General features: G+C 36.2%; 1 protein-coding gene and 1 pseudogene across 1 annotated transcript in view; one reads left to right on the forward strand and one right to left on the reverse strand.

The window, feature by feature from the left end:
- LOC140666574 (uncharacterized) overlaps positions 1-7,914 on the forward strand; it is a 30,170-nt gene extending 22,256 nt beyond the window's left edge. Inside the window, exons 4-5 of the mRNA XM_072893899.1 lie at positions 7,554-7,767; positions 7,828-7,914. The gene's annotated coding sequence lies outside the window, so the exon portion shown is untranslated. The remainder of the gene's footprint in view (positions 1-7,553; positions 7,768-7,827) is intronic.
- LOC140666575 (uncharacterized) lies at positions 2,996-3,765 on the reverse strand (annotated as a pseudogene).
- Positions 7,915-18,428: the final 10,514 nt, after the last annotated feature.

Below are 18,428 nucleotides of genomic sequence, written 5' to 3' on the forward strand. Positions count from 1 at the left end.
AAATGATCCACGTATCATTTTTTACACAGTTAGGCATAGTTATTATTTGACACTCGCCCTCTCTTACGTTACTTCCAGTATTATGCGTCAAACAAAGAGACAATTATCGATGTAATCTCGTATTTTTTTGCGCATGGATGGAAACCTAACCAATAATTTTCCCGGATACCCTGAAAAGTCTTTTTGACCTCACAATGGGCTATGTCATCGTGATGCGCTTTTATAATACTGATATGCATCGCATCTGGCACAACAAATCGCGATCTATTGATATCTTCTATATACTAACCCGTCTATGAGTTCGAATTTGTCGCTGTCTTTGTATTCGAGATTACGTGCGATTTCTTTCAATCTGTCATCCTGAAGCTGTCTGAATTCGAGTTCCCGCTTGATCGGAATCGAATCGATATGCGCTACCTGTCTACTTAATGTATCTACATGTGGCATTTGACGACCAGAACGATGTATTAGTTTAAAACGGTAATTTTGCAGACAAAGAGTCCAACGCGCTATCCTTGGATTCAGATTAACTTTGTTGACCGCATAAACTAAAGCATTGCAATCGATTACTATCGTAAAATCAATACCGTATAAATAAACATGAAATCGTTCTATAGCGCGTACAATCGCGAGCATTTCCAACTCAAAACTATGATATTTAGCTTTGGCTTGATTTGTCGTTTAATTGAAGTACGCTATCGGTAACCATTTATTACCGCTAGTTTCTTGCAATAGAATTGTACCAAGCCCTTGCGCACTAGCATCCTGAGTTTCTGCCCCTGGATTATAAATGTTCAAAATCGGCCGCGAACACAGTTCATTTTTGAGTGTCTCAGACGCGTCGACACAATTATCATCAAAATCGAATGCGACCGCCTTTCTTAAAAGATTGTACAAAGGTTTAGTCTTGATTGAATAATTTTTAATAAATTTTCGGAAGTAACCTGTCAATTCGAGAAAACGCTGCACTTCTAACATGTTTTTTGGTTAACGAAATTCTTTAATTGCCTTTGTATGCCGCGAACTAATTGAAATGGCATTGGTGAAAGAATATAGCCCAAGTATTCTATCGATGTTCTCAGAAATTGACATTTTTGATAATTAAGTTTGAAATTATATTTTTTGAGTATAATTAATACTTCTTTCAGAATTTCCAAATTTGCTTCTATCGAATCAGAAGAAATTAAAATATCATCAATGTAAACTTTTCTTGTCTAATCAATGGTTGCAAAATATTAACTAATCTTTTCTGGAATTCCGCAGGTGATTCGCAGAACCTGACGGCACACCACTTTGACGTGGTAGGGGGGCTCACCTGGAAGGTGATCCTGGTGTGATTGTCAGGTTTTAGGACCCACAATCCCTGGATGAACCTGAAGGGTGCTAAGAGTGTGTCAAAAAATGGATGGAAAAAAGACGGCGGAATACCGTCGCGGTCTCGGATACCGCGGACTGGCGGGGGGAATATTGTCCTTGTTCCTCCCTCGTCGTCATCAAGCGTAGGGCCACCCGGGGATTTGACTGCAAGGCCCCCGGGGAACATGCTATCGCATGTAAAGAGGTAGCAAGGTTTTTCTCCAGTCTCTTCATGAAAACCTCCTCGGTTTACGAGGAGGTGAACAGATCGGAGAATATGGAGCCTGGGAAAGAGGTGAAGCTGGCCAACGGGCTGCTCGAACTCCTCGACAATTTTGTTGAGGAGGGAGAGCAGTTCGTTGAAGAACACGGTTCCGCCGGGGTGGAGGATCCCAAAGCCCCCCTAGTAGAGGTTAGGGATGCCTCCACCCAAGTGGAGGAAATATTCGCGACACAGGACGCGGGCATTCAAGTCCGACCGGTCCCGTAAAACGCGAACGAAAAGTCTCCAGACCACCATGGAGACCCCCAAGGCTGTGGGGGCTCCGCATCCATGTATGGATGCGGAATTCCTCCGTGGTCTTGTGAGGAGTGAGGTGGAGTCCGCTCTAGTCCTAGGGCTAAGCGGACTCCGCCAAGAGATCCAGGCAGGTCATCGCCTGGTTTCCTCCATCCCCAAAGAGGGGGTCGCCTTCATGGGCTGCGGTGACGGCCGGGGGGGAGGGAGTGGAGGAAAAAAGAAGGAAGGAGCTGTTTCGGAGGGATCCCCCCCTTTAAAAGGGTAGGGGACCTCCGAATCTGCCTTCCCCCCCTGGAAAGGGGAGAAAGAGGAGAGGGGGCGGCATCGGTGACCCCTTTCTCTTCTTCTTCCTACTTCTACTACTCCCCTCCATAGGAGGAGAGGAACACAACTCGCCCCCACCCAGGGCGTGGTCGGTTGGGACACCTAGGTCCGTGCAAAGTGCACACATGGGTGTCCCCCGACATGCCCAGCCGAGGTGTCCAGGGACGCCAGGGCGTCGATTGTGGAGAAGGCGTCTCCCCCGACGGGGGTGACCCCAGAAGTGGAGATGCCCTTTAATGAGGGGGGTGGGAGGACCGTTTTGACGCCCCTTCCTCCTCAAGGGAGTTAGAGAACACCTCCTTTATGGAGGTGGAGGTTTCCCCCCACCCAGGGGATATAAGGCTTTCTCATCCAGACGGATGAGAGGGTCGTGGGGGAATAGGAAGGGGTAAGACTTACAAAGGTCACTACGCGCTGCTCTTCACCAAATTAGATAAAACTTGCAGCAATAATAGAAAATACTATTCAATGAATATATGTAAAGCCATTTTTCCCAATGAGCCTTAGAAGATAAATTATAAGCAGTTAAAGATAGGTACTTTTCGTTATGTAACGTTCTAACCGTCGGTAATGCAAAGTCAGAGTGGCTCAGGGAGTAGAGCGCTGAGCTACTGTTCCGTAAAATCACGGTTCGCGTACGACTGGTGTCGGAGCTTTTTTCTTATTTATGCTTTTTTTTATTTTTTTTAATTATATATTTTTTTTATTAATGAGAAAGTAAAAGATTAAATAAGCAAGAAAATAAAAACTGATGAAAAAACATACGAACTAATAAATGAACGAATTAAATGGATAAATTAAAAAACCAAAAAAATGAAAAATATAAAAAAAATACATGTCTTTTAAAAGTAATTACACTTTACAATTTTTGGGATGATAATCGTTATGAAAGCATTTAAAACATAAAACTTTTGTACAATGTACATAAGAAATAAAAGGAATATTATTACATATACATTTTTTTTACCCAAATCTGCAGGAAAACACACTTGATTTACGTTTAAAAATACTTTCTTTTCTTTAATTAAATTTGATGCAAACCATGCATAATTAATCATATCTTGGAAAATAGGAACGCTAAGCTGAAAATGTATTAGAGAGTGAATTTTTAATGCATCTTCTCTGGTGTTAATTTCTTTGCCTTCCTGCAATAATTCGCTACTGTTTTGTATTTTTTTAACAAGATTTTTTACTTGCCTGAAGAAATATACATCGCACGGTTGACAAAATGGTGTACAATGCAGAGGTATTATTTCAACGAAACTCGTGCGATTTCCTGTGTCTTCTGTAAAAAAATTGTTTATTTGAGAGGGATCCGTCTGTCCTCCCCAAGAATCCAAAATTATTAGAAATTTATTATTTTCGACGTATTTTTTCAAAATATTCTCTACGTAAGAAGTAACATGGCTTTTCGTCATTTTTCCCGATTTTGAGGCTGTAACAAAAATATTACCATACTCTTTTTCTAATTTTTGAACTCTTTCTGATACAATAGGTCCAAAAAAGCCCTTTGTTTCTTGCATGCAAAGAAATACTTTTGAGAGAAGTTTTCCTGAAGCGGTAATAGAATATTGGGCGGTGTATGAATGGATGACTTTATTGAAGTCACCTAAAAAAATTTCGGTTGTCTTCTCTCCACGAATTGAAAGAGTTCGTTGTATATCTGCTCTGTATTGACATCCGGTTTGATCTATGTTAATCACGAAATTTTTATCAAAATTTTTAATTAGTTCTGAAGTATAATTTTGAAATTTATTAGCTTCTTTCAAAATATTTTCCATCGAAAGACAATGTTTAGATTTAACAAATCGTGTAACTTTTCGTTGCCGTATTCTATGTTTGGTTTTAAATTTGTTCACCCATCCCTATAGAGGCTGAAAATTTAAAAGACGGGCAATTTTTAAATTGGGATGCTGCAGATAAAGCCCATTTTTGCAAATCACGTGTTGTGACAGGTTTCTTTTTAGATCTAGCTTCGATAAATTTATCATATGTCCATTTATTAATAGTATTAATTTTTAATATCTGCTTTCCACTTTTTAAGATCACTTTTGTTGTGAAGTCTTGTACTTCCTCTCCGTTGGAGTGTCGATAGACTCCATCGTGGATTTTTTTTTTTTGCCATCTGCACCATTTTAATTTTTATATCCAAAGGAATTGTTGATGCATTTGTTTTTTGTTCCGGTTCATAATCATTGTCGTCCAAATCATCGCTATCAATATCAGATGAAATACTCATTTGCTGGCTTTCGTCCAAAGCTTCTTTCTCTGCTTCTTCTGCTATAATTTCATCTGGGAAGAAACATTCCACCCTTTCTTCGTATGTATGATTTTCTAAAAGTTCCTCAAGAACTTCCGCCATTTTTTTACCAAAAAATTTTGCTTCTTGTGAAATAACTGCATCATTTCAACTGACAGATAAAATGTCTTTCTCTCTTAAAATATTTTCACAGATTTTGAAACTATCCGCAATTATCTGTTTGGAACATGGAAATGTAGGTTTTACTAGATCCATAATTTATTCACAATTTTGTGCGGATAGGGAGAAAGAAAGAAAAAGAAAGAGAGAAAAAGAGGAAAAATAAAAAATACAGAAAGAAATCAATTAAATAAGAAAAAATGGGATATTATATATAGTAGGAAAAATTAGACAAGAACATTAACTAGATTATGAACATAAATGAAATACAGAAAATAAAATACGGAACAAAATAAAAATATGTTTATTGTTAAAATGAATATATGTCGGTGTTGCACTGCCGATAGAAAGCTACAACGTAAGTACCACACCAGTTTACTGACAAAAGACAATCGAGTCATTCGAGACGCTTGGAAGCTAGCCGCGCCAAGATAACGCACTAGCACTTGTACGACACGCGACGAAATCTACGAAGACGTATTGTAGCTTTTTTTTTTTAATCTTTTTTTAATCTTTTACTTTTTTTTTCAAAAGAGAAAGATAAATATTTTTTTTATTCTTATACGTCTTCTTTTTTTTTTCTCAATCTTGTTAATTCATTTGAAAATAGAACTGTATCATTATTTGATGTATCTTCTGCCAAAATTAATTTTTGTATACCTTCTTCGTAAGTATTTGAATAATTTAAAATAAAAGTGTAAAATAAGTTATAAAAATTATTAATAATATATGCCATATTACATGTAACTAATAATACATACAAATTTATGTTTTATATTATTCACTTGCAATGCTAAAAATTTTTACTGGTAACTCCTTCCAATCTGACTTTTCTCATAGTATCTCTCTTGCCGTTATAGCTTTATTAATACGAAGCTTTGTTTTAAAGTGACTAGGCCAAATACATGTAAACGTATCTGCATTGTACCATGTAGGAGGTATTAGCTGCAGACCATCATTAAATTCCGCAATGATATATTTTTCGTTATCCATTTCTGTGTTGCGCAAAATGAACGAAGATCATGTAGAAATTATGTATACATATTTTATTATAAAAATATGTATATTATGTTACGCACAAAATTATATTTCATGACATGGTGATTTATATCTTTTACATATTTCAATTTTGTACCAATAACACAAATTTTTTATTTTTTATGTAACATTTATAATCAGAATATATTTACCGTTTCATAATAAGCAGCAATTATTAGAAGAAGAATTTTTACAATTAATAGTAAATTTTCCATTTGATATTCTGAGATACTACGATTTAATATCAACATTATCAAGTATTGGACCATTCTTGTGTAAATTTGTACATGAGTATATCTTATTATTATTATTATTATTATTATTATCATGTTCTACAAATAAGAAATTACAATTTTCAATTTCATTATACCTTTTAATCAACTGTTGCAATGGCTTTTTATTTTTCCGTAACTGTCTTTTTATAAATGTCTTAAAATTTTCGAAACTGAAAGCACTAAAATTATCGAGTGGACCATACAATCTTACATCAGAACATATACGTAAAAGATTATGCACATTATGTACTGTTTACTGTATAATATTTCAAATGACTCAATAAAATAATGAAGCAAAGCTTCAACAAAATTTTTAATTCTTCTTGACATAAATTTCGACGTGTAAGAATTATTACAACTACATGTAATGTGAGAAAATGAGTATATATTTTTTTTCTTGTAATATATTTCTCAATACAACAGGACTGATTATAATAGAAAATTTCTAAATTCTGCTGCTTTCCACTGCTTAACGTCTCTTATTGATCTGGGTCTTCTAACAAAATCAACCGGTGTAGTATTTCTAAGTAAAATCAGTAAATATTTTATTAATAGCTCTTGCATTTAAACGTACAGAAGTTGGACCTTTCATCCAAAGTAGTATCATTTTGTCATAACTCCTAAACAGATCAAATGCATATAATCTAACGGAGTGTTAGTTATAGATAAAAAATTGAGAACATTATGTAAAATAGAAACACTAATTTGAAAATCTTTATAGGCATTAATCGCAAATAATTATCTGTTCTTAAAGTATTGTTTTCTTTTCATATGGAAAGCAGATTCTACCTATTTACATATTTGCCCTGGATTAAACAATTATTAAACCCGGTATGACCTTTTATAGATAATGTAAAAGATTTGACAGGTGCATCGCATTATTAAAGCAAATAATAAGACTTTAATAATGTCTTTGTTATAAATATAACCATTAATAATTAAATCGATTAAGTAGTTAACTAAAGGTGCAAAAAAAAAGAAAAAAAAACATCAACATTATTAGGTTTCTGATATCCAAAACATGCACCAACAAGATATATGTCACATTTACAGTATATCTTGTTATTTGAATATAAAATTGGTCATAAGGATGCTTGCGATGATTTAGCTAGTGGCAGACCATTAATATTTATTATTAAGTTATCGAGAATTTATCTAAGAAAATAAATAAATTATTGTACAAATAAATATATAAAAAAGAGAAAACGAGCGAAAGAGAGAGAGAGAGAAAGAGAGAGAGAGAGAGAGAGAAGGAGAGAAATCCATATAAATATAAATAAAATAATATTTATAATTAAGAAAATAACATACCGAAAAGAATCGACGAGACAATTATTGAGGCGATCGCATGCAAACAGAGCCGTATACATGTTATTAATATGAAGTTATTGAAAAATTAAAAATTTTAAAAGTTAATACAAAAGAAACAAAATTTATGTAAAAATTAATACAAATAGAAAATTAATAAAGAACATTAAAAATTTATAAAAAATTAAAAATTAATACTAGTAAAAATTAATTTAAAACTTAGCGCTGCTAAGTTAAACTAATTAATTTTTACTAGTATTAATTTTTAATATTATATATATTGAGACTGATAAATTTAAGAAATTGTTTGCAGATAATCAACATGAACGTTTGTTATACGTTTTGGATATTTGTGTACTTGTGGAAAGACTCTTGACTGTACATGTTTGGATAAATATACATATCCAAACAAATATATGTTGTCACCACCACCACCGCAGTCGTCGCGACTTGATATCAAAGGATATAGTCACATGAAGTCTGTAATTTCGACTTTGACAATGTGAATGATATTTAAAGTTAATATTGTAAGTATCTTTTAAAAATGATGAAATGTTTATACTAATAAGATTTGTTTTTTCCTGCAGATTATCCGCAAATGAATTCTCAGCATTGCCGTACATGAAAGACACAAATTATATTCTATTTCATATTTTATATTATATTTTATATTTCGTATTTTTATATTTTATATTATATTATTAAATATTTTATTTGTTTGACTAACTGCCTTTGGTTTCTTCTTAATTTAAATTTTTATTTTTTACTACATAACTTTATCAACATAATTATTAACAATTTTATTCGTTTGACTAACTACTTTGGTTCTTTTCTCAATTAAAAATTTTTTATTTTTATCATTTATCAGCCTCCCAACCAGTGATGTTTAGACAATAGTTATAAACTTATCTCCACTAACAAACGATAAGACAATTACTTTGCTCGAGAGTTTGCTACTTTACGTTTTGGACCCATATTCTCTTTCCAACAATGTGTCAACGTTACAAGATTTATGTAAGTGACTGAATTGCGTTCTTATTATTGTAACTTTCCGTTCTATACTTATATCTGTCTTTTATACGATTGTATTTAAATTTATTATACTGATTGTATTTCGATTAATTTTGCGCTGAAGATGGCCTAAAAAGAAGGCCGAAAAGTACGTCTCATCTTATGTCAAACCAATTTAAATTTATTTTAATGTCAAACCAATTTAAATTTATTTTAATTTTGTTGTTTGAATGAATACAGATTAAAAAATTGCGTTTCAGCAACTGCGACTGATTCGTTGCGATTGCCTCCTTTTTTCCCAAATTTATAATTTTATATTTTATATTTTTAATTTTAGAACGCACACACACACACACGCACACACGCACGCACATTATATGTATACGTACACACACATACACACTTTTATGAATAAAAAATTATGTTTATGATAAGTATGTGTATTGTGTTTTGCGCCTTCTTTATCTATCCCATCCTTCTTCTTCCTCTTAGTATTAAGATATTAAGACAATGGCAAGCATATCGTAAAATCGCAAAGAGTAACTTAAATTTAGATTTCAAAAAAAACTTATTGTTAGACTGAGCAATATTGAATGTTTGTAACATATAAAAATTATTAGTATTATTTAAAAACCTAGAATTAAGGTTAAAAAATTCTCTGCGTTCTCGCGTACGCCTTAGCCTCCGTCTTATCGCGCTCCCGCTATCCTTTCCCCTCATCCTCCTTCTTTCTCTCTCACACTATCATTCTATTGTGCTCTCCTCCTTTTCCCACCACATCATGCTCTCATTGTCCTACGCTATGTACAATGCACATAGCGCTCTCCTTATTCTATCCTATACCACACGTCTCCGTCTACCGTTGCGAACGCCAATCGCGCCGTCTCTCTCTACCGCGTTGCGAACGTCTATCATGCCGTCTCTCTCTATCCATCTCCCTACTCGCGGACCCATCGGTTACATCGCGGACCTCTCTCTCCTTTCCGCAAACCCCTCGTCTACCGGCCACGTCGCGGACCTCTCTCTCCTCTCCGCAAACCACTCGTCTATCGGCTGCGTCGCGGATCTCTCTCTCCTCTCCGCAAACCCCTCGTCTACAAACCGCGCCGCGGACCTACAGCTGTGTCGCGGACCTCTCCCCCTCCCCGCGTACCCCTTGTCTACAAACCGCGTCGTGGACCTACAGTTGTGTCGCGGACCTCTCCCCCTCCCCGCGTACCCCTCGTCTACAAACCGCGTCGCGGACCTGCGTGACGTCATCCCCCCGCGCCCGCGGTTCCCCTCCGCCCCCGCGGTTCCCCTCCGCCCCCGCGGTTCCCCCCCGCCCCCGCGGTTCCCCCCCGCCCCCGCAGTTCCCCCTCGCCCCCGCTCCCCCCTCGAGCACCTGGATTAGAACTCTCCTTATATCACTAATAAAGTCCTGTACCATTTTACGATTTTCAAAATAATTATTGAGAAATTAATTTACAAAGATCGGCAAATCCGGCGCGAGTATCAGCCCGCTGCAAAAAAGATGGCAAGAAGGACGGCCCACCGCTACGCCGGTCTCTAAATAATAATCGCTAATCTATTGTTATGGCCGTTACGAACATGTGGCTATTCCGAATGTGGCCGTTTCGAACGAGGCCATTACGAACGTGTGGCCATTCCGAACGTGTGACCATTCCGAACGTGTGGCCATTCCGAACGTGGCCATTACAAACGTGACCGTTTCGAACGTGGCCATTACGAACGTGGTCAAATCGAACTTTATTCAATATTTCCCGTGGCCATTCCGAACGTGGCCATTTCGAACGTGGTCATTCCGAACGTGGTCGTTTCGAACGTAGTCAAATTTAACCGTGGCCATTTCAGACGCTCCCGTTTTTTTACGATGCGCAAGATGTCATATGAATTATTGCTTTGCTTGCTTCTATGACAATTATCATCCTGCAATGTATATACTATTCCATCTACTTCCACTGACAATAAAAAATAAAACATGTTTGACATTTATTTACGTTGTCTATAACGATGGTAATGATAACAATTTATTCGCTGTTATTGCTTATTAGAAATCATTTATATTACACAATCAATATTTACATTTATTTTCTTTTACCATATAGCTATTCTATGAACGAATTTTCTAAGTAAAGAATGCAAACAGAAAGATGCATTTTTGTAATAATAATACATATATTTGTAATAATAATTGACAGATTGCATTTTGTAATAATAATAAAAAATGTTTAAATTTATATATATATATATGTATTTATTTTGTCTGACAGATTGCATTTTATTAAAAAAAATATATATTTTGAAAAAAAAAGTTTACTCATCAAGATTCGAACGAGCAACGTTCACGGTACGAGTCTGACGCGCTGCCGCTGCGCCATGCGCTCTTCGAAAATATGTTCTATTCCATAGGTAGATAAAGCGCTTTCGATTTTCTCGCGAACGCTTGAAGTGCATCTTATCCCTTTACCTAAAACCACTTTACATGATGAGCTATTGATACAATAAGTTTCATTGAATTGATTGGTATAACGTCGTAAGATCTCCTTGTGAATGATGCAGAGTAGATAAGGAATGCAATAATTTTATTAAATAAATTACCTCGAAAATGACTGAACGTTGCGTTCTATCCCTTCACTCGGATACTCCTCTAATAAAGTACTATATTATAAAAAAAGTTTATCGAAATCCGTGATACTGAGATTAATTACTGTGATTGATGTGCACTGGCGTCATTAATTTGGCTACATGACAAACAGTGTACACGATAATTTGCTTTTCTATTAGTAAAGTAATGTTACCGTTTATTTCTTGACGATTTTCGTTTGCTTAGCCGCCTGCAAGATAAACGATAGCGTGTTGCGCCTCTTTCCATAAATCCATGCATGATTATCGCACATTTCACTATTAACTTCGTTTCCATAATATCACAAATGTTTTAAAAATAATTATGAAAAAAGGGGTAATAAAAAACTTGGCCTGTCTATTTTATCACTCGATTGTTTACTTATCGCACGAAGATGTAACAAGATACGTATCCCGCGCGACAAAAAACTTGCGCCGAAAGGCGGCGCGAGAAACGGCGAGTGTGTGTGCGCGCGTGTTTATATGTATGTATAAGATTCAGTGTGCATCATTCGAATCTGTACTGCCGTACGATCAACATGTGAGTATGCAATATATACGTAAGTAGTAATAGTAATATAAGTAAATAATAGTATAATATTTCTTTTAATTTATTATAAAATAGGGCCGATAACGATAAAAGGAGAATGAGGAAGGAGAGTGAAAAGGAGAAAATGAAAAAAGAGCGAAGGACGAAGGAGGAAGATAAAAGAAAGGAGTATGAGAGAAGAGAGAGAAAGAAAAAGGAAGAGAAGGAACTAGAAGGAAGAAAAAAAAGGTTAGTGTTATTGCTTTGTTATTAGATTATTTTATTAATTAAAGTTATGCAAACAAAACATTTAATAAAACGATATGATTTAATTATAGGAGACTGGAATCAAAGTAAAGAGGGAAAGAAAATGAAAGAGATAAAAGAAAGGACGAAGAAATGAGTATAGATAAGGAAGAGTACGAGGAAGAGGAGGAAAAGAAGAGGAAAAGAGGAGGCAGAAAATTGAAGGAGCGAAATAAAAAGTATGTTACATTTTTTAATATACACAAAGTTTTTAAATTATTCGGATTGTTAATTTATTGTTTTCATCGTTACATTTTCTGTGTATATAATTACTATACATCAAGAGGCAAAAGAGGAGAATGGAAAGGAAATTGGAGAGAAGAATTGTGAGGAGGATGGAGAGGCAGATGGAGAAACGGAAGATGGAAAGGAGGATGGAGAGGACGAGGGCACGTTGGGGAGGGGAGAATGGGTGGCTTAGGCTCTCGCTTAGGCCCTGGATCGACAGGGTCTGTCTTTATTTTTAATTACTAGTAATAAATTATATATACATGTATATATATACAGGATGGACCATTTTAATCCATCCAGTCGAATATCTCGAAAACCAAGCCCGGGAGAGAAAAATGTTTCAGACAAAAGTTGTTTGGTTTCGAGGGAGGCATAAGATGGTACCATTGGTTTGACCTTGAAGAATTATTTGAAAGTCACATGAAAGTCACCTCAATTTTTTTAAATGGCATCCCCTATTTTTTATTACATATTCTTGTAGCTGATCTCGAAAGCTTTCCAAAACGCTATAATCAAATGTTTCTTCATTGAGTACTTTTCGAGTTATAAAGCTCCAAAGTTGCAATTTGAAAAAATTCAAAATATCTCGTAAAATATTCACTTTCCGATAGTCTTATCTTACATAATTCAACTAGTCAAGGCAAGATCGGGACATGATCCAACCAGTGAAGGTAAGATCTAGGCATGATGTAGCCAGTGAAGGTAAGATCCGAGTATGATCCAGCCAGTCAAGGCAAGATCTAGGCATAATCCAACCAGTAAAGATAAGATCCGAGTATGATCCAATCAGTCAAGGCAAGATCTGGACATGATCCAACCAGTGAAGGTAAGATTTAGGCATGATGTAGCCAGTGAAGGTAAAATCCGAGTATGATTTAGCCAGTCAAGGCAAGATCTAGGCATGATCCAACCAGTAAAGATAAGATCTGAGTATGATCCAACCAGTCAAGGTAAGATCTTTATCAAAGGAACTGTTCAAAATTATCTCCATTGGCTTGAATACATAATTCCAACCTATTTTCGAAGTGCCTAACCGTTTTGAGTAAGACAGCTCACGGTATATTTGCGCAAGCTACTCTTATTTTCTCTATCATATCTTCTCTAGTTGTAGGCGCATGCTCATAAACCACATTTTTAATATACCCCCCATAAATAAAAATCAAGTAAAGTTAGATCAGGTGATCGTGGAGGCCATGCGATGGCCCCTCGTCCCCAATCCATCTGCCATTGTATTCTCGATCTAGATAAGCTCTCAGTATTGCCGCATAATGAGGTGGCGTCCCGTCCATTTGTATCCACATTCTTTGACGTGTATGAAAATCAACGTCTTTAAACAATTGTGGTAAATGATCCCTGAGAAGTTCCAAAAAATTTACACTATTAACATTTCCTTCAAAGAAATAAGGACCAATCAAGAAACCATTTATAATACCACACCAAACATTCACACTCAAGCGATGTTGATTATCTTCTTGTCTATGCCAATGTGGGTTAACATCCGACCAATAATGGCAATTATGTCTATTCAATTCACCATTATTTTTGAACGTCGATTCATCAGAGAACATAACATAATAGAAGAAATCGGCATCAGAAATAGAATAGAAGAAATTCGGATCATCTGTTGTGTCCATTGACAAAATTGTACACGCAACGGCATATCTGCTTGAGTAAGAGTTTGTGTTAACGTGATATGGTAAGGATGGTACTTCATTTTCTTCAAAATTCTTAAGATCGTTGTTCTCGGGATACCAATTTCTCTAGCCATAATACGACTACTTGTATGAGGATTAAGATGAATGAATGCCAAGATAACGTGCACACGCACATCATCTTCATCATACTCATGATGTGCTCTTTGACGTTCTAAACGGCCTTGGCGAGCTCTTAGTTCGAGGTCCCGAATTGTAGTATGATTCGGATGTTGTTCTCTTTCGGGGTAACGATTCCGGTAAACTCGCGAAGCTTCATGATAATTTAGTTGACATTCTCCGAACAAGGAGAATATCAACAATCTCTGAGGGACGATAATCAGCCATGGGTATTGTCGGCAGACGTAAGCCTCTGATTGTGAGTAATAAAGTTTGATACTCCGATCAACAGTGGAAGAGATTTTCGTAATCAATTGATTCCTAAATAGTGACAAATAAATTTTCTGGTCGATATTTTCTTTGGAAACAATAGAGGGTATATTATTTCAAAAATAGACTATTTGAGACGAGTAGAACATCAAGAACAATCAAGGGATCAATCAGGTTTGTACTTCTGCGAACAGGATTTGTAGTAATCGTCTACATGGGTCGATTATCTGTGTGTGTGTAAATGTGGGATGTGTATGTATAAGTGTATGTGAGGTATGTGTGTGTATGTATAAGTGTATGTGAGGTATGTGTATGTGTGTATATAGGTTATGTGTGAATGTATGCGGAATGTTTGTGTATGTGTGTGGAGTGTTCGTGTGGTGTGTGTGAGAGCATATAAAGTGTGTGTACATGCGTGTAGGTTATGTCACATAACCTATGTGTGAATGTGTGTGGAATATGTGTGTAGGGTGTGTGCAAGTGTATGTAAAGTGTGTGTACGTGCGCGTGTGTGTGTAGGGTATGGAGCATGTTCGAATCTTACCTTTACTGGCTGCATCATGCTCAGATCTTGCCTTCACTGGCTGGATCATGTTCCGGTCTTGCCTTGACCGGTTAGATCATATCCAAATCTTGCCTTGACTAGTTGAATCATGTAAGATAAGACTATCGGAAAGTGAATATTTTACGAGATATTTTGAATTTTTTTAAACTGCAAATTTGGAGCTATATAACTCGAAAAGTACTCAATGAAGAAACATTTGATTATAGTGTTTTGGAAAGCTTTCGAGGTCAGCTACAAGAATATATAATAAAAAATAGGGGATGCCATTTAAAAAAATTGAGGTGACCTTCATGTGACCTTCAAATAATTCTTCAAGGTCAAACCAATGGTACCATCTTACGGCCCCCTCAAAACCAAACAACTTTTGTTTGAAACATTTTTCTCTCCCGGGCTTGGTTTTCGAGATATTCGACTGGATGGATTAAAATGGTCCACCCTGTATATATATATATACAGGGTTTTATGAAATTAATATTATTATTATTATTATATATATATATATATATATATATATATATATAATAATAATAATATTAATTTCATAAAATCTCATTATTTCTATTAATATTCTGTTACTTGGCATTGTGCAAGGGCCTCATTATGGGCCGAACGTTACTTCATAAAACGTGTGAGTAATATGTTGATAACATGTAAGTAAAGTAGGACAACTGCGTTCTTTTTGAACGTGTCGTATAGGCATACGGTGGTTCACAGCGAGTGACACACTATAGTGATAAGGAAATTCTTTCGATCGACAGACAAAACAAAACGATAAGACAATTCTTGCGATAAACGGATAAAGCAGAGTGGGCAATTCATTATTGCTGAGGCAACGGGCCAAGTAGCATTAATCGTAGCCAGTAAATTTTACTATAGTCAATAATTTTTATTGTAGTGAATAATTCTGATAAAATAAGTGATTTTTTAAAAAAGGGATTCTTATTATGATGCCCACAACAAACGCAGCCTATGTCCTACATTACCTATATATGTTATCAACATATCACCCACAGGAGCGTCCGAAATGCTCACGTTCAAAATGGCCATGGTTAAATTTGACCACGTTCGAAACGGCCACGTTCGAAACAACCACGTTCGGAATGGCCACATGTTCGTAATGGCCACGTTCGAAACGGACACGTTCGAAACGACCACGTTCGTAATGGCCACGTTCGTAATGACCACGTTCGAAATGGTCACGTTCGTAATGGCCACACGTTCGAAATGGCCACGTTCAGAATGGCCACGGTCCTGATTGACCACGTTAATATTGACCACAGTCCCGATTGACCATGTAAATATTGACCACACACGCGCGCGCACACACACGCACACGCACACACACACACAGGGGGTGTAAGGGGGGGCCTCCGGCCCTCCCCCTCCCGCACCCACCTCGCTTCGTGTAGAAAGTTGCAAACCTATGTGAACGTTGCCTTGTCTTGCAACATACATTGCACGTATGTCAATATTAACGTGGTCAATCGGGACCGTGGCCATTCCGAACGTGGCTGTTTCAAACGTAGCCATTACGAACGTGTGGACATTCCGAACGTGGCCATTTCGAACGTGGCCGTTTCGAACGTGGCCGTTCCGAACGTGGCCATTATGAACGTGGCCGTTTCGAACGTGGCCATTACGAACGTATGGCCATTCCAAATGTGGTCGTTTCAATCGTGACCGTTTCGAATGTGGTCAAATTTAACCGTGGCCATTTCGAACGTGGACAAATTATATCCACTCGTTACCCACATGTCAAAATTCTCATGCAGCGCCTCACTGCTATAAATCAATGAACTAGAAGGCGTGAAAAATGGTCTCGTAAGCTAGAAATGACAGCCCAATTTATGTTGCAACCTACGTCGTAATTATTTGCTTTTTGCTAGTGTTGTGATGTGCAACGTATTTATGAAACTTGTGAAAATGTACAGCTGTCAAGCTGTGTAAGGAATAAACTGTGTAAAGTAACATTTTCCTCTCCTTTCGACAGCTGTCAAATTGCGTGTTTTTCCGCATTTCAAGGGTTCATTTCGGACTCAATTTACAGTTATTTATCAATTGTCAGGAGAAAAGATTACCAGCCGTACATTTTTACAGGTGTGCTGAAGAGATTGGTAGTATTATTTCTTTGAAATATGTTTTTATTTACATGTCAGTTGTAACATAAATCAGGGTGTCATTTCTCGCTATTTCTCGCTTGTGACGTCACGATTTCAATATGACCGCGGTGACTACTCGGGAGCCTTAATTAAAAACCACAGACTTCTATATATAACTAGACTGCTAACTCCGGCAAAATACATAACCCTAAAAAGTATGTACAAAACTTATGTGTATGCGTCATCATTAGTAGGATGACAGTCACGCTGATTGGTTGAATTTAAAGCAATGTCACTCACAAACGAGTTTTTTATAGCAGCTATATTACATATCTATCACCTCCTTTTCTCTATCCTACTAATGTTGTACATATTTTTTGGGGTCACTTTTTAGGTCTAATATATAAGGAAGTTAGCAGTCTAGTTATAGTATAGAAGTCTGTGTTAAAAACGCTCAGCGAACGATATTATATATATATATATATATATATATATATATATATATACAAAGTGTCCGGTAATAATCGCCCCACCTCTCTAGGACTAATAGAGCAGCTCATACTGAACAAAAAAGTCCTTTACCATTTTGCGATTTGCACAATAATTATTAAAATATTAATTAAAAACGCTCAGCGTGTGAGCGCGCGCCGTATATAGCACTCAGCATATGCTGAGCGTTTTTAATTAATATTTTAATAATTATTGCGCAAATCGCAAAATGGTAGAGGACTTTTCTGTTCAGTTTGATCTGCTCTATCTGCTCTAGAGAGGTGGAGCGGTAATTACCGGACACCCTGTATAATTAATATAAATTATTTAGACCGCAATTTTTTAAATAAGATTCAAATTCTTTTTCTGTTTTGTATATAATAAAATTTTATTTTATGTAATTAATCAATTTTAAGTAAAACATGATAAAATTATATAAATTATATACATATATATATATATATATATAAATATACAGAGTGTCCCCGAATTGCCAGATCAACTTTCGTGGGTAGATAGAGCGCGTTAAACTGAAAGCAAAAGTCTTATATCATTTTACTAAATTTGCAATAATTAATGAGATATAAATTAATAAAGATCGGCCAATCCGTGCCAGTATAGGCACGCGGTAAGACATAAACGCAGCGCGCACTGTACGTGTCTTTCAGTACGCTCTTTGTACGTCCTTTGTAGAGCGCTCCGCCTACTGTCTCGTCGCACGCCTAGTATCAAGTAATAAGTAGGAGGCTTCTTCGCGCCGCGCGCTTATACTAGCACGGATTGGCCGATCTTTATTAATTTATATTTCATTAATTATTGTGAATTTAGCAAAATGATATAAGACTTTTGTTTTCAGTTTAACATGCTCTATCTACCCACGAGAGTTGATATGGCAATTCGGGGACACCCTGTATATAAATATTATTAAATAAATTATATAAATGTATATATATATATATATACACATATATATAACTTATATAATTTTATCATTTTTTACTTAAAATTGATTAATTACATAAAATAAAATTTTATTATATACAAAACAGAAAAAGAATTTTAATCTTATTTAAAAAATTGCGGTCTTAATTCATTGGCCACTAAATCAATATGTCTCCTGCTTGACCCAACGCACTCATTGGTTATTAGAGATGGATGCGCAACAGCACACCTTGTTTTCCTTCCACCATGGTACGGCCCACGATCTAGCCGCGAAAAGCGCGCACTTATTCGCTGAGTATTTTTAATTAAT

Source organism: Anoplolepis gracilipes, chromosome 6 (genome assembly GCF_047496725.1).
Source record: "Anoplolepis gracilipes chromosome 6, ASM4749672v1, whole genome shotgun sequence".
Taxonomy (NCBI): domain Eukaryota; kingdom Metazoa; phylum Arthropoda; class Insecta; order Hymenoptera; family Formicidae; genus Anoplolepis; species Anoplolepis gracilipes.